Genomic DNA, 25,747 nt, shown 5'->3' on the forward strand with positions numbered 1-25,747 from the left:
TTTACTGTAGAGTGGTATTTACCCACTATTTTAGTTCAGCTCCCTTATTTAAAAAGCAATTTAAAAAGCAATTTTAGAACCATTACATGGCAAGGATGATTAGAATTTTTTATGCAGGTTCTAAAATGCATGTAGCATTAATATTGAATTGTTTCTGAATAGATATTATGTGTCTTTTAGTAAAATGTTTAGGTTTTATTTTTAACATTTGTTGTAAGGCAAAGTAGATGTGATATCAATTGTATTACAACACTGTTCTTAAAAGTTCAATTGCTTAATTAGTTAATTTATTGATTGACTGCTTTTAAATATGAGCTGCTGCTTGTAATTCTGTTTGAATTAATTTGTTTGTCTGTTACTTCTGAGGAAGGAAGGGCATGGGACCTTCCCGAAAAAGCGCTTATTAAACCAGACTTTTCACTTTATTCGCAGTCCTCACTTTGGACTTTTTTTACTTTTTTCCCCAGTCCGTCTTCATTTTTTGTGGTTCTTCAGTTTGTCTAAGTCCTTTTGGTTCTTTAGTTCCAAAGAAAACAGGGGACTGGAGACCCATACTAGATCTCAGCAGACTAAACAAATCTGTAAAAAAGACAAAGTTCCGGGTTGTTACACTGCAGTCGATACTCCCTTGTCTGGGAAAAGACAATTGGATGTGCTCCAGGATGCATACTACCACATAAAAATGGGCAGTCCATCCAGGAGGCACCTGCGCATTCGTCTGGGAGCAAGTCATTACCAATTCCGAGCTCTGTTCTTTGGTCTCACTACAGCCCTCAGAGTGTTTACCAAATGTATGGCAGTGGTTACGGCTCACCTGAGGCATTCAGGATTCCGGGTGTTTCCATATTTAGACAACCAAGCATCTACTTTCACAAGTAAGAGACACCACTTTGAATGTCTGTGCTCAATTAGGAATTACAATAAACTACGAAAAATCTGCCTTATTGCCATCTCAACATATCGTTTTTATAGGCACAGAATTAGACAGGATTACAATGAAGGTAAAACTTCCACCAGACAGGATACGAATCCTATGAGCACAAAACAAAGATTCAAGTAAGGACAATTCTCAAAGTATTAGGTACAATGGCAGCGGCGATCACTATAATCCCCCTAGCTCGGATGCACATGATAATCTTACAGTGGCTCCTATTTACCCAATGGTCCATGCAGGAACTTCCGATATTGCACCAAATAATGCTAACAGAATCTTGCAGAAGAGACCTACATTGGTGGCTACATTCAGATCTAGTGACCTTAGGTCGTCCTTTCATTCTCCCATCCCTTCTAGCCACAGTGGCCATGGATGCCTCCCAGATAGGGTGTGGGGGGGGAATTATCAGGGAATGACAGCCGAAGCCACGTGGCAGGATTACGAGGCCTATTTGCATATCAATGTCCTAGAGATGAGAGCGGTGCTTCTGGCATTGCAGGCATTTCAACACTCTCTTCCACTGAAAACAGTTGCAGTGCAGACAGACAACGTCAGTTGTTTGGTATATAAACAGTCAAGGAGGAGCCAAATCTTACCCCCTTTGTCAAGAGGCTCTGAGAGTATGGCAGTGGGCAACTTCCTCCCAATGTTTTCTGATAGCAATGCACATCCTGGGAAAACCCAACGTTATAGCAGACAAACTCAGCAGAGCAATTCTAAGGCCTCATGAGTGGTCCCTGAAACAAGAAGTAGGGGAAATGATTTTCCGAAAATGGGGCCAGCCTTACTGCGATCTTTTTACCACATCCATGAACACAAAATGCAGCAGCTACTTTGTCCTAATCCCCCCTCCAGGGGAATCCCTAAGGGATGCACTTGTACATGATTGGCCCCCGGGTCTCCTGTACGCTTCCCCCCTTTTCCATTGATTCCCAAAGTTCTTCAGAAAGCCAGTGCTTTGGGAAGGACCTTAATTCTAATAGCCCCTTACTGGCCTTGCCAGATTTGGTTCCCCTTCCTATGGTCTCATCTTCAGGAAGAGCCTTGGATTCAGGGCCCAGTACCATACCTCCTGATCCATTCATTGGGGGCTCTTCATCCATCCCTTCAAACCCTAAAGTTGACAGTTTGGCTGCTCCAATTCCAAATATAGCCAGGGTACAAAACTTTTCCTCTGCAGCACATCATATCCTGATTTCTTCTCACAAGACATCTACCAGAAGATTATATCTCAGCAAATGGAAGAGATTTTCAGTCTGGACACTAGAGAATCATATTGATCCTTATTCAGCACCTATATCTTCCATCCTAGTGTTCTTGATAAAGCTTTTTAATGAGGGAGCAGCTGCAGCTACTGTTCGAGTACAATTAGCAGCAATCTCAAATTGTCATTTTTGGAATGAAGGACCAAACATTATATCCCACAGACTATTGAAGGCTTTTCGAGAGGCACTAATCTTTTGAGACCACCCATTAAGCCCCCACTACCACCACAGAACCTGAATTTTGTACTCTGCAGAATAAGTCTTTCCCCCTTTGAACCTTCATCATCATGTGACTTAAAGTTCTTAATGTGGTAGACCATTTTCCTAGTGGCCATTACCTCAGCTAGGAGGGTTTCAGAGTTACAAGCATTGTCTATAAAACCACCATATATGTTGTTCCACAATGACAGGGTGCCACTCTGAACAAATCCAACCTTTCTACCAAAAGTATGTTCAGATTCTAATTTGAACCAGTCCATAGACTTACCAGTTTTTTCCCCCAAGTATGGCCGTAAGGCAGAGTATATGCTTCACCAACTTGATGTTCATAGACAGTTGTGTTTCTATCTACACAGAACAAAAGAATTCAGGAAAACAGATTAACTATTTGTATCATTTTCAGAGTGCAAAAAAGGTCTGCCTGTAGCAAAAACTACTCTATCAAGGTGGCTGTCAGACTGCATTTCATTCACTTATAAGTCAGTAAATAAACAGCTACCAGGTAAGATAAAAGCTCATTCTACTACAGCTGTCTGTACTTCCTCTGCATTTCGTGCTAAACTACCAATAGACACCATCTGTGCAGAAGCCATGTGGACGAGGTGTCGAGGCCTCATACATTTATCACTCATTACAAAGTAGATTTGGTTTCCAGGGACAGGGCCTCTTTTGGGTCCACTGTTCCGAAGAATATACTCCCATGAGCCACCCAAGAAGATTGGTGCCAGGGGATGCTGTCCCATCAGTACAGAATGAGGGTGAGATAGGACAAATTCACATAAAGAAGTTATGTTATCTACCATAACGTTCCATGTGAGTTGTCAGTCTCACCTTCGTTCTTACGTCCCACACTCCTATCCCCTTCCTTTGGCTCCTGGAGAAATGAGAGGTTACAATTTGGCACCTAATGGTCTTTGACCCTCTTCGTAGCTTACCAGCCTTCAGGAAACCACTTTTCTTTGTACATGTATATTTGATTACATACTAGTATTTCTATGTCAGCAAACAAGATCTGGGGAATGCCCTACAGCATCATGGGATAGGGAGTGAGCCACGAGCTAGTTGAAGACCTCAAGCTTTAGTAATGGCTGAGTTGGAACCGAGGATCGGTTCTGAACCCATCAGTACAGAATGAAGGCGAGATGGACAACTCACAAGTTACGTTATGGTAGCTACATAACATCTTTTTTTGGGAGGGTAATGAGTTGGCAGATTTTAAAAATTCACTGCAGAATACTCTGTCAGAAATATTGGGTGTGCAACTGGCTGTAAGTAAGGAAATTATTCTTTTGGAATGGGATACAGGATCTCAATTGGCTAGACACAATAAGGCTTTATTAAGTTTAATTGTATTGGCTGCCACAAAAGCAATTACTAGAAAATAGAAATCAAAATCTAAACCAACTGTATTAGAGGTACTGAGTAATTTAAAAGAGAGAAAATTGTTTGAAAAGAGAAGTAGCAAATTGCATAGAAGTAAATGGAAATTGTGGAAACAATACATGTGGAAGAATGTTCAGGAGTAGGCGTGAGGTTTAAGGGAAGGCAGGAATTCAGCAATTTTTTTTGTAATGTTGGAATAATGATAGTAGCAAAGAAAATATATATGATGTGTATTGTATTTAAATGGGAAAATGTTAAAATGGCTTGTTTTCTTTGCTGTTAATTTGTGATCTGATGTTGTCATTTTCTGCCATTCCTTAACTGTTGGGCATGGATCTGACCCGACCCTTTTCTCCACCATTTGGAACACTGAAAGACTCAAGCTCCTCCCTTACCCACAATGCCCTAGTGATCTAACATACCTCAGATCTCGTTGGCCACCTTAGTGTATGGACGTGGTCACTGTATACTCTCAAGTATAGAGACTTTTTTTTCATATAATTTTCATATGATTGAGAATCTTTTTTTTACTGCTATTTACCTTGATATCTTTAAAACGTCTTCTTCCTTATAAATCTTATACTACTATAGCGCTTCCACCCCTTTAGAACCTTACTTGTGTAGTCTTTTTATCATCGTTGGTATCTCCTTGTTTCTTGTACTTTTACAGTACTTATTTAATTACCATTGTTAGTAGTTCTTTTTCCCCTTTCTCTTTTCTATTTATTTAGTTTTTTGCTTAATGTATTTTCTTTCTTTAAAATAGCCTGTTTAAAAATGACTGAAAAGCCTTTGGGTTTTAAAAAATGTATGGCCTGTGGCCATAAAATACCATTGTCGGATGTGCATTCTAAATGTGCATACTGTCTAGGCTCAGCGGATCTCAACTCTAATTTTGATATTTGCAAAGCCTTTAACCCCAGAGTTTTGATTGACATAAAAAATAAATTAATACTACGAAATTTGCTTCCTTCCAAATTTTCATCAATATCATCTGGGGCTCAACCCCCCAAAAAATCAGACAAAAAAGATTCAAGAAAGCGTTCCTCGGATCCAACCACATCCTCTACTAAGGGGTCTGAACCTCCTTGCAAATCTCTAAACCTTCCTATCCAAAGTCTAGGCCTGAAAAGTCTCCTAGGATCCAGTAACCACAGTTGGTCCCAGATCTGGTGTCCTCCTGTCTACCATCTCCATTCTTGAAATGGTCTCCGAAGCATCACCACTCCAGACCATCATCTACAGCATCTTCCACACGTTCTTCCAGAAGTCTAACTGAAGCTGATGTAGACAGGATGATGAGGAAGTTCCTGTTGATTCAGATCCAAATGGGGGTTCCTCCAGTCCTACCCCATTGGGTCTAAAGACCATTATTACTACTACCCTACCATTACTGGCTCCTTTTCTGATCTGCTCATTGATTTCAGAGCCATCGGATCTGAAGATGCTGGAGTAGTACACATCAGATCTGAAACTTATGGTATCTTTCGATTTCACTGGTGTCTCTGAATGGACCAGCACTGAGCACCTCAGAGCAGGATGACTCTTGAAGCCATGACGTCAGCGATGGATCTGGGGTGTTAGAGTTGACTCCGAAGCTGTTAGAGCCATTTCTACCCCATGGAGCTTTGGCGCTAGATAGCTCAGCTCTAACTCCCTCCTTGAACAGTCTGCCATTGGGGCAGAGAGCACCTACAGTCCATAAGCATGTCTTTTTGGAGCCGTTGGATTTTCTTCTCCTGAGGCTTTTGAGGTAGTGGAGAGAGCTTTCTCTGTACCCAAAGTTCAGACTTCTCTTCCTTCTTCGGCACCAATTACCCACTCCCAATTGCCTGTGCATCTGGAGCCTCAACCAACTGTGCCACTCGGGCAGCCAGCCCAAGTCAGTCACTAGAATACCTAGTAGGGTATATTAATTTTTTTTAATACTTCCCTGGAACATCCAATTAAAGAAGCTCCCATGAAGAAAAAGTGCAAAAGGAGGCACTTAGACTCTCCACAGGAATCTGTCACAGAAGATACAGACTTTGATGAGTGGGAAGGGTCCCCAAGATCACCACCTGATGACATCTCATTTGGAGACATCCTAGAATTCCTAAAGCAAATAGGGGGTTGGTCTCCCAGCAACCTTTCCCAAGAGGAGTAGGTATTCCTGGAGGCTTTTGGAGCTGGATCATCTACTTCCTGGGTGACTCCACTCACCAATGAGCTCATTGATTTTGTCTCTCAATGGGCATGGAAGGAAACTGACACCACTGAGCACATCCCCAAGAGACCAGACAGGATCCTGGAACCACCAAAGGACAGAGAGTTTTGGAGCAAAGGAGTACCTCTTGATGCCATGGTTGTGGCAGCGGCCACAAAGAAAGAACTAGCAGAGCAAAGTTACTCTGTCCACCCCACTAACAGGGAATCTAGGGCATTGGACAGATTTGGGAAGCAGTGTTTATGCTTCAGCGACCTTTGTTCTCTAAATTATTTGGCACACTTCATGAGAATTCATAGGGATGTGATCAAAGAACTTATCAAATTCCTTTCTGGGACCATATCCTCAGAGGCAGAGAACTTTGCCTCGCTGTTGGCTAGCCTTCAGACCATTTTATCTCATCCATAAAACTTGTATCTCACTCAGCTGAAGGTACCTCACAGGCTGTGGCTTCAGGCATTTCCATCAGAAGACATGCCTGAATGCACTTGTGTGACTTTGTGGGACCCTTCAAAGCTTCCTTCATCAGTGTTCCCTTTAACAGACATTCCTTACTTGGCCCCAAAGTTAAAGACACACTCTCTGTGTCTTAGTAGGAAGGGAAAACCCTATCTACTGTGGGCGTATGTTTTTTTACTCCTCAGTGGACCTTTTCTAGGAACCAATGAAGTGGTGAAAAAATGCGGTTCAGAAAAACCCAGGGTCCTTTCCAAGATCCACATGGAGATAGTTCCCCCCGAGGCAGAGGGTGGAGGACTCTAACGGAAGACACCATCCCCGCAGCACAGGTCGATTTAGGGATATTTTCTCAGACAGATCCTACCAGCTCTCCTGAAAGGAGGCCCGACTGTCCCTCTCCAGAGGCATTCGGAGGTCGTCTATCCCTACACCAGAGAGCCTGGCTAGAAATTACCACAAGTTCATGGGTGTGGAGGATATTATCCAAAGATTATATAATATACTTTCCCATCCACCCCCTCTAATGTCAAACAAAGTCCTCCCATGTTCCACTCAATCAGAGGGAAGCATCAGCACTAGAAATACAAAAGCTGCAAGAAAAAAAATTTATCTAAGAGGCCTCCCCAGACCATAAAGAGTTCAGAACTTACTCAAGATCCTTTTTAGTGCCAAAGAAAACAGGGGACTAGTGACAAATTTTGGATCTCAGCAATCTAAATCAATAGAGTCAGTACACAAAGTTCCAGATGGTCATATTTCAGTCCATTCTGCCTTTTCTGCATAAGGACGACTGGATGAGCGTGATTGATCTTCAGGATGCATGTTATCATATCAATGAACAGACAATCCAGGATATATCTATGCTTCTGGCTGGGAGCCAGTCACTACCAATTCAGAGCTCTGCCCTTTGGTCTCACCACAGTCCCTGGCATGTTTACCAAGTGTATTGAAATAGTGGCCGCTCACCTGCGACTGCAGGGATTCCAGGTGTTTCCATATCTAGACGACTGTCTCATAACTACATTGGCTAGGCATCAACTGATTCCAGCTTGAGATTATGTATTCCAGTTGTGCTCCCATCTGGGAAGCTCAATCAATTACAATAAATTTCACCTGGAACCAACACAGACATTGGAATTCATCGGTGCCTTGTTCAGTATGATCACTCAAACAACATCTGTCCCTGTCAAGAGTTCAGACTATTCAGTTCCAGATCAGAAAGATCATTCAAAGTTCTTTTCTGTCAGCTAGACTGATCCTTCAAGCTTTGGGATCCATGTCAGCGGCAGTCAGCCTAGTACTGTTGTCAGGGTACCATATGAGAATTCTTCAGTGGACATTGACAACTCATTGGTCCATTCTTTATCATCCTTTGTCCAGTCAAAACAAAATAACCCAGGCTTGCTAAAATTAACTCCAGTCAAATACAAAAAGGTCACCCATTTGTTCTCCTCCAATACAAGGCCATAGTGACCACTGACACAATCCAGATTGGGTGAGAGGGGCACTTCTTGGGAAAGACTGTGCAAGGCACATGGTCCCCTGAAGAGGCCAATATGCATTCCTAGAAATGAGAGCAGTCCTTCTAGTGTTGCGGGCCTTCCAAGACACTCTCCCCATCTGGACTATTGTGATCCAGATGGACTATATGTGAGTAGTCTGGTACATCAACATACAGGGGGGAACCGGATCTTACCCCCTGTGTCAAGAAGCTATGAGAGTGTGGCAGTGGGTGGTCTCATTCAGTTGATTTCTGATAGCAACACAGATTGCAGGGAAATGTAGAGTGATTGCAGACAAGTTAAGCAGGTCCATTTTAATGCCTCACGAGTGGTCTCTCAATATGACGCTTGCGGAAAGGATTTTTCATTGATGGGGACAACCATGCTGTGATCTTTTTGCATCTCCCCTCAACAACAAGTGCAGCAGGTTCTTTGCCCCTCATCCTTCCACTGGGAGAGTCACCATGGGATGCTCTACTTCATTGTTGGTCCCCCGGTCTCCTTTACACCTATCCCTCCTTACCTCTAATCCCCAAATTTCTTTAGAAAGCATCTCAAATGAAGAGCACAGTTATCTTCATTGTCCCTTACTGGCCTCGTCAGATTTGGTTTCCCTTATTTGGCTTCATCTACTTCGTCCTCCATGGATTCTGGATCCAACTCCAGACTTACTGTCTCATCCCCATAGACATGAATCATACAGACATTCCGAGCCTAAAATTGACCGTATAGTTTCACCACTTCCACTGATTGTTAGACAGGCCAGACTCTCCTCCCTGTCTGTCACATTCTCCTATCCTCTCACAAAGATTCTACTAGGAAACTTTACAGAAGTAAATCGAATTTGGGCTCAACAGAGGGATCTAGATCCCTTTTCAGCACAAGTCCTTAAAGTTCTTGAATTTTAGCTACAATTTTCAGTGAAGGTGCTAGCCCTTCTACTGTGAAAGTACAACTAGTTGCCATTCTGATTTTCAGATAGGTGTAAATAAGACATCTGTGCCATCCTACAAACTTTGTAAAGCCTTTTTTAAAGGGAACTTTGCTACGTAGACCCCCATTAAAAGATCCCACTCCTTCTGAGGATTTGAACATTTGTTTTACAAATCTTAACACAGTCACCGTTTGAACCATCAGCTGAGTGTGAACTAAAATTCTTGACCTGGAAAACTGTCTTTTTAATGGCCAATGTTAAGTTGTCATTCTCGCCTTCATTCTTGCTGGATGGGTTCGGAGCCGATCCTCGGCTCCGACTCGGCCTGTACTATAGCTCGAGAGCTATTTTTACCGGCTCGAGGCAGCCCTATAACCCACAATACCATGCGCTAACTCCCCAGATCTCGTTTGCCGCTTTGCTGTGAGGTTGCCTTTTTTTTACTGGCTCAGGTCAGTAAAGAGAATTCTTTTCTATAGAACTAAATTTCAGGTAATTTTTCCAGATAGATACCCTTTGTTAGGTCCCTATTGATTGTTTTATTTATTACAGCCCTTTTGTAGCCCTACTTCCCTTCTTTAGTTAATTTTTATCTTTGGGCCTACGGGCTTTACCTTAGTTTTCCCCACCCCTTACAGTGTCTGTGTGTGGGTTTAGTCAGTTCCCTTAACTTTTGTCTAGTTTTAAGTAGAGTGTGTGTGAGGACTGACTGTGATTACTGTGTTTGCTGTTGTTAGGACTATGTCCAAAGACACTAAGGTGTCGGGATTCAAGAAGTGTGACTTGTGCTGTCAGAAAATGTCTCTGACAGATGGTCACACTTCTTGTGTCTACTGCTTAGGGCCTTTACACCTGCAGGACTCTTGTTCCGTCTGTCACGGGTTTAGTTCAAGAGTCCTGCAGGAGCATCATAATAAGCTCATCTTAAGGGGCTTATTAAAGCCCGATGACTCCCCGTCCAAGTCTGGCTCGGGGAAGTCTTCAAAAACCGCCAAACCCTCGGCTCCAGCTTCTGAGTCGAGGGCTGGCATTATTGAGATGGCTCAGACATCGGTTCCAATCGGATCCGAGGCAGGCAAAGTGGTATCCCCTCCGAAACCTACATCGGAGCCGACCCCAGCGCGCAAGCGCTCTAGATCCCCCTCACTATAATCCGTCCGATCGGCTCCGAGATCCCCTCTCCTATCGGAGCGGAGTCATAGGACTCACTCATCTAGGTCATCCAGGCTTTCCGACCACGACATTGAGAGGGTGGTCAGTAGGCTCATAAAATCTCAGGCACTAGCCCAAATGCTCCAAAGCCCATCTCACCAGACTGTGGCTCCTTCGGTACCGCTATCGATTCCTCCTCCGATTCACCTCTCGAGTTCGGAGCCGGAGTTTGTCGGAACCGTAACCTTGCCCACGTCGGAGCCGATACTTCCACCTTCGGCTCCGGTGTCGTTGGCTCCGACCTCTTCATTGGTTCTGTCGTGGAGAGGTCCGGGCGCCGGGACTCCACTGTCGGCTCCGAGGGGGCGAGTGGCATCGGACCCTTGTCCGACCCCGCTCTCCCTATCAGAGCTTCGGCTCTGGTTAGTTCGGCCCCGACATAATTCTCGGAGCCTTCTCTGTCGGTGCCGGGAGCAGTTCGGGTCTCTTCGGAGCCGGGACTACCCTTGGTACCTGATAGGGGAGCCTTCGAGGTGATGAGGAGCGTGCTGGACCCAGTGTCCACTCCAAGGTTAAGTTCTGCAGCTCCTCCCTCTACAGTGCCTGTTACGGTCTCTGGTCATCCTCCTGCATCTGACAGCAGAGATCCAAAGCATAGGGTACCCACTTTGGGTGTCTCCTCCTCTTCTGAGGCCTCCCCTGAAGCTTCAGGGGAACCCCCTAGGAAAAGAAAGTGCAAGAGGAAGCACATAGACTCCCCCAAGTCTGTCACGTCGGACAACGACTTGGATGAGTCGGAGGGTTCCCCGAGATCCCCCTCTGAGGATGTCTCTTTTTCAGACATCCTAGAGATCCTAAAACAGAGGGCAAATTGGTCCACTCTCAAACCCTCCGAGGAAGAGTCGGTTTACCTTGATGCCTTTGGATCTCGCCCTTCCACCTCCTGGGTGTCTCCCCCTTTCGACCCACTAATGGAGGTAGTGGCTAGAAAGGCGTGGGCAGCTCCTGATTCAATGGAACCTACCCCTAGGAGGCCCTCTAAATTTATTTCTGCACCAGAGGACAAATCCTTTCTCACCAAAGGTGTTTCAGTTGATGCTATGGTGGTAGCAGCAGCCACTAAGAAGGAATTGGCTGTTCCTTCTGTACCTGTTCATCCTCCTAACAAAGAGTCCAGGACCATGGACAGGTACGGCAAGTGGACATTTGCTTCAGCGACCTTTACTATGCGATCGCTGAACTATTTATGTCATTTCACCTGCCTTCAGAGAGATTTGCTCAAAGAACTGGGTGAAACTGTACAGGATCCTTCTGCTGTGGGGTATCAGGACAAGATGAACTCCCAACTGGCCACCCTGAACTCCATTGTTAACTCCTCCATGCGGCTTATCTCCTATGCAGCCGATGGAGCGAGTAGGGCCGCAGGCACAGGTGTTGTGTTGAGACGTCACGCTTGGATGTGACTCTGTAACTTTGAGGATCCCTTCAAGGCATCCTTCACCAACACCCCCTTTGATGGTTCAGAATTGTTTGGACCTCAGGTGAAGAATACCCTCACCAGATGCGAGCAAGATGGTAAGACTCTCTCTGCCGTGGGAGTCCATTTTTCCACACCTTCTAGACCTTATCCTAAGGGACATAGGGGTGGAAAGATGTGGTTCCGCAAACCTCAGGGAGTCGCGCCTGCCGCACGTGGTGAATTTCCCCCCAGAGGCAGAGGGGGGAATAATAACAGACGCCGCCCCAGGGACAGAGGGGGTCCACAGAACCAAGGTTCCAGGGAATCTTTCCCTGACCAACCCTTTCAGCATCCCTGAGAAGCTGCCCGACTGTGCGCCTTCGGAGGCAGTCGGGGGAAGATTATCTCTGTACCCGTAAGCCTGGCAATCCCTCTCCCAAGACACATGGGTACAGACGATCATATCCGAGGGTTACAAAATTCCCTTCACTTCCCCTCCGGTACAACCGCCAAGACCCCTACCAGGCGTACCACCCACACAAAGGGGTCAGGCACAGCTAGAAATAAAAAAGCTGTTAGAAAAAAGTCATCCAGGCAGTTCCAGCAGATCAGCTAGGATCCGGAATCTACTCCAGATTCTTTTTGGTACCAAAAAAGACTGGAGACCCATTTTGGACCTCAGCAGATTGAACAACTCTGTTCAAAAGACAAAATTTCGGATGGTAACACTGCAGTCCATTCTACCCTTTTTGGGCAGAGACAACTGGATGTGCTCGTTAGACCTCCAGGATGCGTACTGTCATATAAAGATACACAGGCGCTCCAGGAGGTTTCTCCGCTTCCGGCTGGGAGCCAGTCATTATCAATTCAGAACCCTGCCCTTTGGTCTCACCACAGCCCCCTGGGTGTTCACCAAATGCTTGGCAGTGGTCATGGCTCACCTGAGACAAAAAGGATTCCAGGTGTTTCCATATCTAGACGACTGGCTCATTTCCACTACCACCAAGCAGCATCTTATAATGGCCAGGGATTACACTATTCAACTTTGCAACAATCTAGGTATTTCTATAAATTTTGCAAAATCCTCCTTGTCGCCTTGTCAATGTATACACTTCATAGGCGCCGTATTATACACCACAGAAATGTATGCAACATTACCACCTCAGAGAGTGACAGACATAAGGCGGAATGTTCAGTCCCTGTTTCAGTCCAACAGAGTTCAAGTCAAGCTAGTATTGAAAGCGTTAGGCCTCATGGCAGCGGCGATTCTTCTACTCCCATTAGCCCGCTTCCACATGAGGCTCCTCCAGTGGATGCTGTTTTCTCAGTGGTCCTTTCAACAGATCCCAATGACTCACAACATCTTGGTAACCCCATCATGCAAGAATCATCTCTCCTGGTGGATGGTTTCCCCTCAGCTTTTTCAGGGCAGACCGTTTGCCCCCCCCCCCAGTTGCCACGGTGACAACGGATGCCTCCCTGTTCGGGTAGGGGGGGCACTATCAGGGCAGGACGGTCCAGGGCACTTGGCAACAATTAGAATGCAACCTGCACATAAATGTCCTGGAGATGAGGGCGGTGCTTTTAACGTTGCAAGCCCTTCAGAGCTCTCTTCCCACAGGGACTATAGCAATTCAAACGGACAATATGTCTGTGGTGTGGTACATAAACAAGCAGGGCGGAACAAAGTCCTACACCCTATGTCGAGAAGCACTCAGACTTTGGCAATGGGCGATTTCCTCTCAACGGTTTCTGATAGCAATGCACATCCCCAGGAAGTCCAACGTCATAGCGGACAGATTGAGCAGAACTATCCTCATGCCTCACGAGTGGTCTCTAAATCAAGCGGTAGCAGACAGAATATTTCAGAAGTGGGGCAAGCCTTGCTGCGATCTTTTCGCAACTCCTCAGAACAGCAAGTGCCTCGACTTCTTCACACTCTTTCCTCTACCAGGCCATGCCCCCAGAGACTCTCTTGTTCACGATTGGCCCCGGGGTCTTCTATATGCCTTTCCTCCCTTACCATTGATCCCGCAATTAATTCAGAAAGCAACCGCATTGAGATCCAAAGTGATCCTTATTGCTCCGTTTTGGCCTCGACAAGTATGGTTTCCATTCCTGCACAGTTACCTACTGGAACAGCCTTGGCATCTGGAACCCCTTCCGGATCTGTTGACCCATTTCACGGGCAAGCTTGCATCAGTCTCTTCATTCCCTCAACCTCACAGCTTGGTTGCTCCACTTCCAGCCATAGCCAGGCTTCCCCTTATTTCTCCTCCTGTCCGTGATATCATTCTGGCTTCCCATAAGTCCAATACTAGGAAGATGTATGCGAGTAAATGGAAGCGTTTTTCGCTCTGGGCACAAGCTAGATCCTTAGATCCTTTCCATGCACCCATTCATAAGGTTCTAGACTTTCTGGCGGAACTCTTTCATTCAGGGTCATCGTCAGCCACTATCAGGGTGCAATTAGCGGCCATTGCTAATTTTCATGTGGGACTCTCAGAAACAAATATTATGCCCCCAAACTCTGTAAAGCCTTTCTCAAGGGCATCTTTTTGCTTAGACCTCCAATTAAGGATCCGCCCCCACAATGGGATTTGAATTTGGTTCTAACCTCATTGATTCTGCCTCCCTTTGAACCTGCAGCCTCTTGCTCCCTCAAGCTTCTTTCTTGGAAAACTCTGTTTTTAGTAGCTATAACATCTGCCAGAAGGGTATCGGAACTTCAAGCCTTGTCTGTCCGTCCCCCTTATTTGGTCTTTCACAAAGACAGGGTAACTCTCAGAACAAATCCTTCCTTCCTACCGAAAGTGTCTTCTGAAGCAAATCTAAACCACTCCATTGACTTGCCTGTCTTCTTCCCAGACTATTCCTACAGGGCTGAACAGAAATTACATTCATTGGATGTTCATCGCCAACTACGGTATTATCTAGACAGGACAAAACAACTCAGAAAGTCAGACCAGCTCTTTCTCTCTTATGCTGCAGGAAAGAAAGGGCTTCCAGTATCAAAGGTTACTCTCTCCAGATGGTTGACATCTATTATTACCTTTGTCTATGAGTCGAGACACAGGCAACTTCCGTCTAGGCCTAAGGCTCATTCAACCAGGGCACTATCAACATCAACGGCCTTTCAAGCAAGGTTACCATTAGATGCCATATGTGCAGCAGCTACATGGGCTTCCCAACATACCTTTATTGCCCATTACAAACTTGATATAGCCTCCAGAAATAGAGCTGACTTTGGTTCCACTGTACTCAGGAGTCTGTTCCATTGAGCCACCCAGGACCAAGGTGCTAGGGATGCTGTCCCATCCAGCAAGAATGAAGGCGAGAATGACAACTTAACATTAAGAAGTTATGTTCTTACCATAACGTTCCATGTTAGTTGTCTTCTTCTCGCCTTCTTTCTTGCGTCCCTCTCTCCTGCCCCCTAGCCTGGACAGACTTGAGGTCTCTGAGTTCTTCCATTTCTTGAGATACAACATGTTACGGTTTCCCCGTATCTTTAGTGTTACTAGCAGGGAGTCTGTACTTGCAAATGAGGACTATAATAATATATTTATACTATGTCTTAGCTTCCAAACGAGATCTGGGGAGTTAGCACATGGTATTGTGGGTTATAGGGCTGCCTCAAGCCGGTAAAAATAGCTCTCGAGCTATAGTATAGGCCGAGTCGGAGCCGAGGATCGGCTCCGAACCCATCCAGCAAGAAAGAAGGCGAGAAGAAGACAACTAACATGGAACGTTATGGTAAGAACATAACTTCTTATTACTTCTGCTAAAAGTGTATCAGAATTACAGGCCGTGTCATCCAAACCTCCTTATTTGATTTTTCATAAGGATAGAGTATCCCTAAGAACCAGTTCTTCCTTTCTTCATAAAGTGGTGTCAGAATCCAGTATAAATCAGGTTATTAGCTTTCCAGTCTTCTTTCCAAATTTCTGAAATAAGGGGGAGTGGATGTTACATCTTTTGGATATTCACTGGCAGTTAAGGTTTTATCTACATAGAACCAAAAATTTTAGGAAATCAGAACAATTGTTTGTCTCCTTTTCAGACTAACAAAATTAGACAAACCAGTTTCTAAAGTAACTTTAGCCAGATGGTTAACTGATTGTATTATCTATGTTTATAATAAATTGAGCTTGTCTTTGCCAAAACCACTGATAGCACATTCCACCAGATATATGGCAGCTTCTTTAGTATTTTTATCCAGATCTTCATTGGATTATATTCATGCAGCCACAATTTGGGGTAATCATCATACCTTTATTGCTCATTACAAGTTAGATCTGGTTTCTAGGGGAAGAGCAGCCTTTGGTTCAGCGGTGCTCAGGAACATCCTTCCTTAGAGTTTTCCCAGGATTTAGATAGCTGGGGACTATGTCCCAACAGTTGAGGAATGAATGAAAATGACAACATCAGATAAAAAAAAGTTTTATACTCACCATAAAGTTCCATCTGTGTTGTCCATGTCATTCTGTCTCAACTTCCCTCCCTCCATCCCTTTCCTTGTTTTGACTTTTTGGAAGCATAGTAAAATCCTGGGGGAACTACTATTGCTTTGTTTGAATCACAGATGCTGTTGGTTTATCCTTTTCTAATATGTTCTGGTTTCAGGGGCAGCAAACAAGATCTGAGGTATGTTAGATCACTAGGGAATATGGGTAAGGGAGGAGCTTGAGAATTTCAGTGTTCTACGAACTGGAAAAAGCGACCAAGTCAGATCCGAGGGTTGGATCTGAACCCAACAGTTGAGGAAGAATGAAAACAGACAACACAGATGGAACGTTATAGCGAGTACATAACTCCTTTTTTCCCTGTATCTTAAGTGATAATGCAATAAATGTGTTTAAAAAAACACAGATCTATTGTTATGGTAAATACATAGCTTTCATTTTTGCCCCCCCTATACCAGGATTCCAAAGAAATTATTCTTCCTACCCCTGGCCTTTCTTTTGGAAGTCCTTCAAACCTGCTCAACTCAAATTCACAAATCAGAAGTTCAAGAAAACAATGACAAGGAGTTTCAGAAGACAAAGTGGCTGACTACCTTTGGATGTTATCCCCTTTCCTCCCTGTCCTGGCCATCATACCAAGTATGCAGGCAATCTTTCCCACTCTCTACATCTATGGAGACAGAGAACATCAGAATCTCAATTACTCAACAGAATTCAGTATGATACAAACTGCAATAGTAATCTCTCCCTCTTCAGTCAGGGACCATTGTAGTCCCAAAGAACCAACCTCACTTGTTTCCCAATTACTATCAGATTTCTTGTTACACGGAGTAATAGAGCCTTCTGTTTAAGGATTTTTCTAGTACCCAAGAAGGAAGGGACCTAGAGACCAGTTTTGGACCTTTCAGTTCTAAATGCTTTTCTCCTAGTTCCAAAGTTAAAAATACTAATCTTGCAGACTCTTTTCCCTCTCATTTAGCTACTCTAGTCCTCAAGTATATCTCATCATCACATCCCTATTCACAAAGACCACAGATGTTACCTAAGATTCTTTGCTCTGGGTTGCATTTTCAATTTATGTCTGCTTTTTGGTCTCTCTACTGCTGCACTGGCTCCAGGCATTGCCTTCTGCAGACTTCAGGGAGTTCATATCTGCCCTTATCTGGATGATTGCCACATTCTGGCAGGCCTTTACTTCTCCATGAATCTTTTCAATAGTCTAGGTTTCTGGTTAAATCTTAAGATGTCTTTGTCGGTATTTTCTTACAGGTTAGTTTTTCTAGAAGTCCTGTTGGACACCTCTCTGATGGTAGCTTAGCCCCTTCAGAGAAATCTTCCTTCTGTCATCAGCATTTCCTAAATTTATCTCACCAGAGCAATTCCTCAACAGGAGAATTCCTCAGAATACTCAGTAACATGCTTCATCCATCCTTATGTTGCATTTAGCCAGACTCCACATGAGAAAAGTTTAGTGGTTTCTCGAATCAGTCTGGACGAAATACCAACATCACCTTTCCTTCCCTATTCCAGTCTTAGAATTCGTCAAAAAAGAACTCTTTTGGTGGGTCAATCAAATCTAGCAGAATGCAATTCTATCTTGTTTCTCCCCACTTCCTACTGAGTCTGTCACAACAGATACCATGGACTTTGCATTTGAGTGGAGAGCAGTTTCTCAGGGTGTCAAAGTCCTGAGCATGTGAGAGCCTCAAACACATAAACCCTCAAAAAAATAATGGCCCTGATAAAGACTATCAAAGCCCTGAATGAACTGTGGATAACCTGTGCCACTATTAGTCTTAACAGACAACACCACAGTTGTAATTTACATAAACAAACAATGGGGAACGATGCCCTATCCCCTGTGCAGGCTTTCCGTGGTGATCTAGGAGCTGGCAGCACAGTATAATCTCTCCTTATCGGCAAGTTTCATTCCATCAGAGCAGAACACAGTAGCAGACTCACTGAGCAGATCCAGGGCAAACCCTAAGGTGTGGATGTTACACACACAAATCTTCAGGAGACTGTCCACCTGTGGGGCTCTCCCTAAGTAGATCTAGACAGATATAAATACCTCCTGTCACAACAGACAGTTACAAGGCCCGGAAAACAAATGCCTTTTCTTTCCCTTGGATGAGAATGTTCCTTCATGCCTCCCCCATTTCTTCTGATAACCAGAGTGTTACTAAAGACAAATAAGGACTCGACAAAGATATTTCTGGTAAATTCATTTTGGCCCAGACAATACTGGTTTTCCCTTCTCATGCACATGGCCGAGGCAGTTACCAAAAACTCACACATAGTGGACCAGTTCAGATAGGTCAAGGGCTCTCTCACCCACATTGACATTCTCAGCCTCTACTTAACTGTATGGATGACAGGTTTTTGATCTCATTTTGACACCTGTTTTTACTGGATGTGCGACAGGTAGAAAACATGCTACTTGGAAATCATAGTTAGCCAAATGGAAAATACTTCCTAAGTGGTACTATATTACAGACCACAATCCATCACATGCAGGGACTCGTTTGCTTCTCCAATACCTGCGTGAATTACTCAGATCAGGCCTTTCTGTGAAAGTGCACCTTTCAGATATTTCTGCTCGTCTGCCATTAGATCCCCCTTTTCTGTTTATTCCAAGTGAAACAGTTCTTGAAAAAGGTTTTACATATTAGACCGCCTAGAAAACTGGTAGCTCCATCCTAGCATCTTAATTCACCACAGTAAGGGAAGGACTTGGAATTGTGCTTCTTAATTATGATAAGCATTGCAATGAAGGCATCTAATATACTGAGTTTTCTTTATAATTTGTGGTAAGACCAGTAATGGAGGACAGTGTAGCATTTTGTCTTTATTTACCTAAGCACTTCACCCATATAATGACAATGCAAAGGTTATTCTCCAGTCTCTGATTTCCAGTCTGCACTTGTCTGCTATGTGACTTCGGGCAAATAATGTATCCAAACAGTGTCTCCAACATGTTCCTGAAAAGAGATATTGGTGCTTAATGGATTTACTTGGTTAATACAGAAATATAAAGCATGTTACTGAAATAATAAGAGATGGGAGAATTAAGTTAAGAAGACCTTTTGAAATCCCTTTCTTATTTTCAGTCTGTTTTAAGTTATCCAGGGGAGCCTATGTTTAGTCTTTAATACGATATCAAATCTTACATTGTCAGTATCAGTATATTGGGCATATAGATTACGGGGGCAAGTACAAGGTCCAGTAATATAGTATCTAAAACAGGTATTAACAATTGCAAAAAAGTAATGGGTCTGTGTCGCAGTGTCTGCTGAGGTTGTGGAACAAAATACTTTATATTTTTTTCCTTTTCTTGCTGCTGACCTCAGGGTTATGCCTGCATGCCACATCACTTGTGCCTGCATTCAGTTCTTTGTAGAGGCAGTATCCCATACTGGATGGTTATCTTTGCTTAGTGGCGAAAGCCTTTTGGCTGTATGTGTACAGGTCACCTCTTATAGAAGAGTGGAGCTGACTACATATAGCCTACCATGCTGTAACTTAGGATACAGATTTGTGTTGTGCAGTAACTCCATAGGACTGTGCAGTGATATGACCAATGTGCATGCACACTTATCTAAATCAAGTACATGGAGCCTGTTTGTCCATTTAATGACTGGCACCACATTATCTCCCTAGTCTATACCAGGGAGTAGCAGCAGCACATTCCATATTATTTCCCCAAGGCAGATTAGCTCAAGCCTATCTACCACCTTCTCTTCATGCTAGACAGGCCTGTGTTACCAGTAGTGCAGAGGGACACAATGCTGCTATACCAGTTGGCCTGACCATTGTAAATCTGTTAAAAGTACAAGCAGAGGACTAAAGCTATGGCCTGCTGCTGAGCTTCTTCTAGTGCCAAAGAGAAAGGGTTTGAATCTTTTCACCTTCATTTTCCTATATATCTGGAAATTTGGGCTAGGCTCTTTCATGGCCTCCTAGATTGCACACCTAATAACTATGAACATATGAGCGCAAATTTAGAAAGTGATTAAGCAATTATTAGAATACTAGAAATACAAAATAAAATCTAATGGTGTTTCAGCTGCTGATGGCCTATCCCTGCGTTTAGGAACTGTGTGCATTTAGGACAGAATGCTGCACTGAGTCAGAAGTGTTCCACATATGATTGTCTGTTATGTTTAGCAGTTACTCATCCCGAGCACAAATTATTTTTAAATAGATGGGTTAAAGTCTGTCTCTCTTTATCTCTGTGATTCTACAAGTAAGGTAAGCAAACCGCAGTATCTATATTTTAAGAAGAAAACTATCATTCTAGGAATTTTATCATGACTTGTAACATTAAAAAAAAATAAGGTGACATTTAAACAGCGTAATACTTCAGTGTGTACTAAAACTGTTCACTAACAATTATGCATGAAACTTTAAGTCAAAATTTCAAAATAATTTACTTAATATTTAAATAGATTTTGTCTACATGTGAAAATATTACACTTAAATTTGATTTTTGTATAGATGTGAAAACATTTTAGACTATATTTCCCTGATGTTCATTATGTTGATCACCGCTGCAGTAGCCTTAGCTTTATGGGTTATATCCTTCCAGCTTCCAAAGCTTCAGAGCACCTTCCATGCACCCAAACTGTCTGGCAGCTTGAAATGAGCTGACTAAAAGACAAGTTTGGGCACCAAGACCTAAGAGTATGGTCCTCTTGAGGCTTTCAAGGATTTATGGTTGGCTTGTGTTGTTCCTTTGCTAGACAAGGGCAGACCCTCATGAATGGAAACTATATCAGGAGTATTCCAAGATTTGATCCATCTGTGGGGAGTTCCTCAAGTATACCTCTTTGCCTCCTCTCTGAACAATCAGCTGGCAAGATTCTGGTCCAGGACTCCATGGAAGAAGGCCTGAAAAACAGATGCCTTCTGTCTTCCTTGGACAGGAATGTTCCTGTATTCTTTTCCACCCTTTCCACTAATATCCAGGGTACTTCTGAAGATTCAGAAGGAATTCCCCAAGATCCTTGTGGTGATTCCTGTCTGCGCCATGCAGCCGAGGTTCTCCCTTCTTTTGGAAATGGCCAGGGGCAATTACCACAAGCTTCCTCACAGACTGGATCTACTCATACAAGAGCAGGGATGTTTGATACACCCAACACCAATCAATTGCAGTTCACTGCCTGGATGATAGGGTCTTAATTCCTTTTAGATACCTCTTTACTGAGGATTTGCAGCAGGTACTAATGGAGACAAGAAAACCTATTACTAGAAAATCGTATATTAGCAAATGGAAAAGGTTTTCTAGTGAGTGCCAACACACATTCAGGGCTAGTTGTTCTCTAGTTTTATAATTTTAGTGTGAATTACAATCCTATGGCCGTTCTTTCTTCTCTGTCAAGGTTCATTTATTGGCCATTTCAGCATGTCTGCCCATGGATCTCCCTCTTTCAATGCATTCTCATGTCATAATGCTTTTGAAAAGGGTTTTGCATATGAGGCTTCCATGTAAACCAGTGGCCCCTTCTTGGGATCTTAATTTTATGTTAGAGACTTGCTCCAGTTGAACTAGCTAACCTGAATGACTTGAGTGTTTTAACATGGAAAAAAGAAGACCTGATGTTGTCATTCTGTCCTCAACTTATAGGTTAGGATCCAGTCCCTTGGATCTGACTCAGCCGTTGCAAAAGCTTGTGGCAACCAGAAAACTCTCGACCTACTCCCTTACCTGCTATGCATCAATTCCAAGTACCTCATATCTCGTTTGCCACTTTCAGCAAAAGACTTGGTGTTTCTGTGCTCTCGAGTGACTCTTCAGATAAGTTGAATATTTTTTCTTCTTAAGGCTTTTTCTGATTATAATTACATTTTCCTTCCTTTCCAACTATTCCCTTATTTATCGTACAACATTAGCTGTTAGTTTTTCCTTACCCTTTTGTACTCGCATAGTTCTTGAATACCATTGTTAGTACACCCCCTTTCTCTACACTCTAGGGTGTAATTTCTATTTTAATACCTTTGTTGGTACTCGTTTCCTTTCCCTTTATTATATATAATAAAAAAAAATCTTCTGTTATATAATTCCTTCATTTCTGACTCCCTTTCTTCAGGATTAGTCATTGAACTTGTTTAACATGGCCAACAAAGACAAAGTCCCGGATGGGTTTAAAAAATGCACTAAGTGCGGTCACAAGTTTCCTTTCTGTCATATGCATACCTTATGTACCTATTGCTTAGGACCATTCCACCTCCAGGAGGACTGCTGCATTTGCCACTCTTTCAACCCAAGAGCTCTGGCTGAGTGAAAGAATAAACTTATTCTATAAAGATTACTCCCTTCTTCTTTTTCTGCAGTGTTATCTGGTGCTTCCCGTGAAAAATCAAAAAAGACTGTATCTCCTTCTCCAAGTACTTCTTCAGCCTCAACAAAAATTTTGGAGAAGGCTTAGAAATGCCCTCTTTCAGATTCGACTGACTCCTAGGATCCTAAAATGAAAACTTCTAAATTGTCATATCCGACTTCATACTCGGATCCCAAGCAAAAGAAGAAAGGACCATTGGGTCCAGTCTCATCTTTGGATTTGAAGCTTAAGAGACCTAAGGACGTGTTGGATCAGACTTCTTCGGATCCGATGCAAAAACCTTTGGATCGAATTCTGAGTCAAAACCCCTTCCAAGAACTAGATATTCTCCCGCAGTGGACCCTATTCCATCCAGGATCCCTTCTCCTTTTTTGAAGAGGTCTAGGTCTCCTTCCATAGTGCCCATTTGCTCTTCGAGGAGCCTTACAGAAGAAGATATGGAGAGCTTAGTGAGAAGGATTCTCTCGGCGCAGAGCATGTTATGCGTGCCATCGGCTTCTACTCCTCTGGGTCAGGAGATCCGATCTTCCACTATATCCACTTTGCAACTTCCACCTCTGACTCCCTGCTCAATCTCGGAGTCTTCAGATCTGAGTCATCAGGGTCCATCTGCATTGGATCCGAGAACTTCTTTATCCTCAGATCTGAAGCTTGCTCTGAGCTATTCGGTTCCATCGGATCTGGAGAGCTGTCAAAGAAGGGCCACCCTGTCTGGTTTGGGGTGTTGCAGTTGACTCTAAAGTTTTTGGAACGATCTCTACACCTCGGGGCCTCGGCATGGATTAGCTCAGCTCCGACTTCAGCCTTAGGGGGATTCTCCTCAGATCAGGGAGGGACTATGGTCCAAAGGCTTACCCTTTCAGATCTGGGGTCTTATTCCTCTCGGGGGGGGGGTCTGCCTTTGAGGTCACAGAGAGAGCTTTGTCTGCTTCCACGACAAAGACAGTTCCCTTCCCATCAGTTCCTCAGTCTGCAGGCTTGCCATCTCTTCACTTGGAGTCTCATATATCCTCTCCACAGGGACAGCTGCTGCCAAAACCCCAGGCTTCCCAACAGGGTGTTCCAGCTTCTTCTAATACCTTGCCAGAGAATCCCATGGAGGAGATCCTTAAGAGGAGAACGTGCAGGAGGAAGCATTTAGACTCCCTAAAGGAGTCCGTCACAGAAAATATAGACCTTGATGAAGGTGAAGTATCCCCAAGGTCATCTCCTGAAGATGTCCAATTCGGAGACATCCTTGAAATTCTGAAGACGAGAGGTGGCTGGAAGTCCAGAAACCCTTCATCCGCAGAGTCTGGACTTCCTGAAGGCTTTCGGTACAGGCCTGTCTGCCTCCTGAATAACCCTGCCCACAGATGAGCTCATAGAGTTGATCTCTTGGTGGGTATGGAAGGCCCTGGTCACCACTGAACCAGTCCCTAGGAGACTAGATAAAATTATGACAGCACCAGAAGACAAGCAGTTCTGGGCAAAAGTAGTGCCTGTTGATGTCATGGTCGTGGCAGTGGCCACCAAAAAGGAACTCGCCAAGGAGAGTTCCACTGTCCATCTAGAAAACAAGGAGTCTCGGGTAATCGATAGGTTTGTGAAGCATGTCTGTGCTTCAGCAACCTTTGCCTTAAGGTCTCTGAACTATCTTGCACATTTCACCAGGTTACAGAGAGACCTGATTAAAAAACTCTCTGACACCTTCTCAGGGTCTGTTTCTGATGAGGTACAGGGTCTGCGACTTCTCATTTGGCTACCCTGCAATCAGTTTCCAGTATTTCCATGAGGCTAATTTTGCATGTAGCTGAAGGGCCTTCAAGGGCAGTGGCTTCTGATGTTTCCATAAGGAGGCACACCTGGATGCGCTTATGTGATTTTGCTCCCTTTGACGGCATGTCTTTGTTTGGCCCCAAAGTTAAAGAGGCATTATCCAGGTGTGGAAAGGATGGAAAGACCCTGTCTGCCATGGGCATACATTTTTCCATGCCTCAATAAACCTTCTCCAGGAATCAACAAGTTACTGGGAAAATGTGATTCAAGAAGTCCCAAGGGCCTTTCGAGGGCACAGGTAGAGGAGGGAGTTCCAATGGTAGACGCCACCTTCATGGCAGAGGTGGCCCACCAAACCAGTGGTCCAGAGATTTGTTCTTTGATAGACCCTTCCAACATTCCTAAAAGGAGGTCCAGTTGTCCCCCTCTGTAGGCAATCGGAGTGGTTATTTATCATAGGTTCATATGTTCATAGGTTCATACTAGGCTATCTGCCCAAGGGCATTTATAAGCCTAGCCAGGGTTTTGTGGCTTTCGCCACCCCTTTAGTTTGGAGGATACTATGCCCATTATTTTACTGTGCCTCTGTCAAGCAGTGACACTGAGATAATCCCTAGGGTATATCTGCGATCTCCCATCCATTGGTCAAGATTTCTCTTGAACAAAGCCAGCGAGGTGCTCTGCCTCACATGCACCGGGATTTTGTTCCACAGCATAGGGAGTCTTTGGGTGATGAATCTGTCCCTCCAGCACGTCCTATTAATAAGCGTGTCAAGGTTTAAGTCTCCCGCCCTTGTAGTTCTGAGGGATCTAGATTTTTTGAGGTGAAGCATGTTCTTCAATTCTGGGTTGGACATGGCCTTGTATGTCAGGCACAGGTCACCTCTGAGCAGACGGTAAGCGACTGAGTAGAGCTGAAGTTCCTTCAGTCGGGCAGCATAGGACATATTTTTGAGACCCTTTATCCTTTTGGTGAGGAACTTTTGGGGCCTTTCCAGTTGCTGCAGGTGTCATGTCAGATACATTCCGAATGGGGCATTGTACTCAATCATTGGCCTGATGAATGATGAGTGCAGGGGGACGATGACTTCCCTTGATCTAGATGTGAATCCCTTCATGATCAGGTGGGCAATGTAGAAGGTCTTCCTAACTACTTTGGCAACGTGAGTATCAAATGAAAGGTTACTGTCAACCTGGGTACCCAGATCCCTGATAACCTCTTCTGTGCTTAGTGGGTTGCCGTCTATATGGTAGCTAGGGGTAACCTTGTTTTTCCCGAAGGGTATGACTATGCATTTTTTGGCGTTTAACTTTAGGCCATGGTTCTGGCACCAGTTTTCCATTTCTATAAGACCCTTCTGAAGGATATCTGTGTCAGATGTGTTCTCAACTATGGCGCCCAGTTTGCAGTCATCTGCAAATTTTGTCAGCCATAATCCTCCTGTGTTTGCCTGCCAAACAGGAGAGGGCCCAGAACTGAGCCCTGTGGGACACCACTTGTGACAGGCTTTGAGTCTGACATGGCGCCAGCAACTCTGACCCTGTGGGTTCTGTCACTTAGCCAATTTGCAACCCATCTTGTGACGTATGGGTTTACATTTAAGCTGATGAGTTTTTCAATGATACCTGAGTGGGATATTGTGTCGAAAGCCTTTGCCAGGTCGAGGTA

The sequence above is a fragment of the Protopterus annectens genome, chromosome 9.part0 (genome assembly GCF_019279795.1).
Source record: "Protopterus annectens isolate FY-2018-M chromosome 9.part0, PAN1.0, whole genome shotgun sequence".
NCBI lineage: Eukaryota > Metazoa > Chordata > Ceratodontiformes > Protopteridae > Protopterus > Protopterus annectens.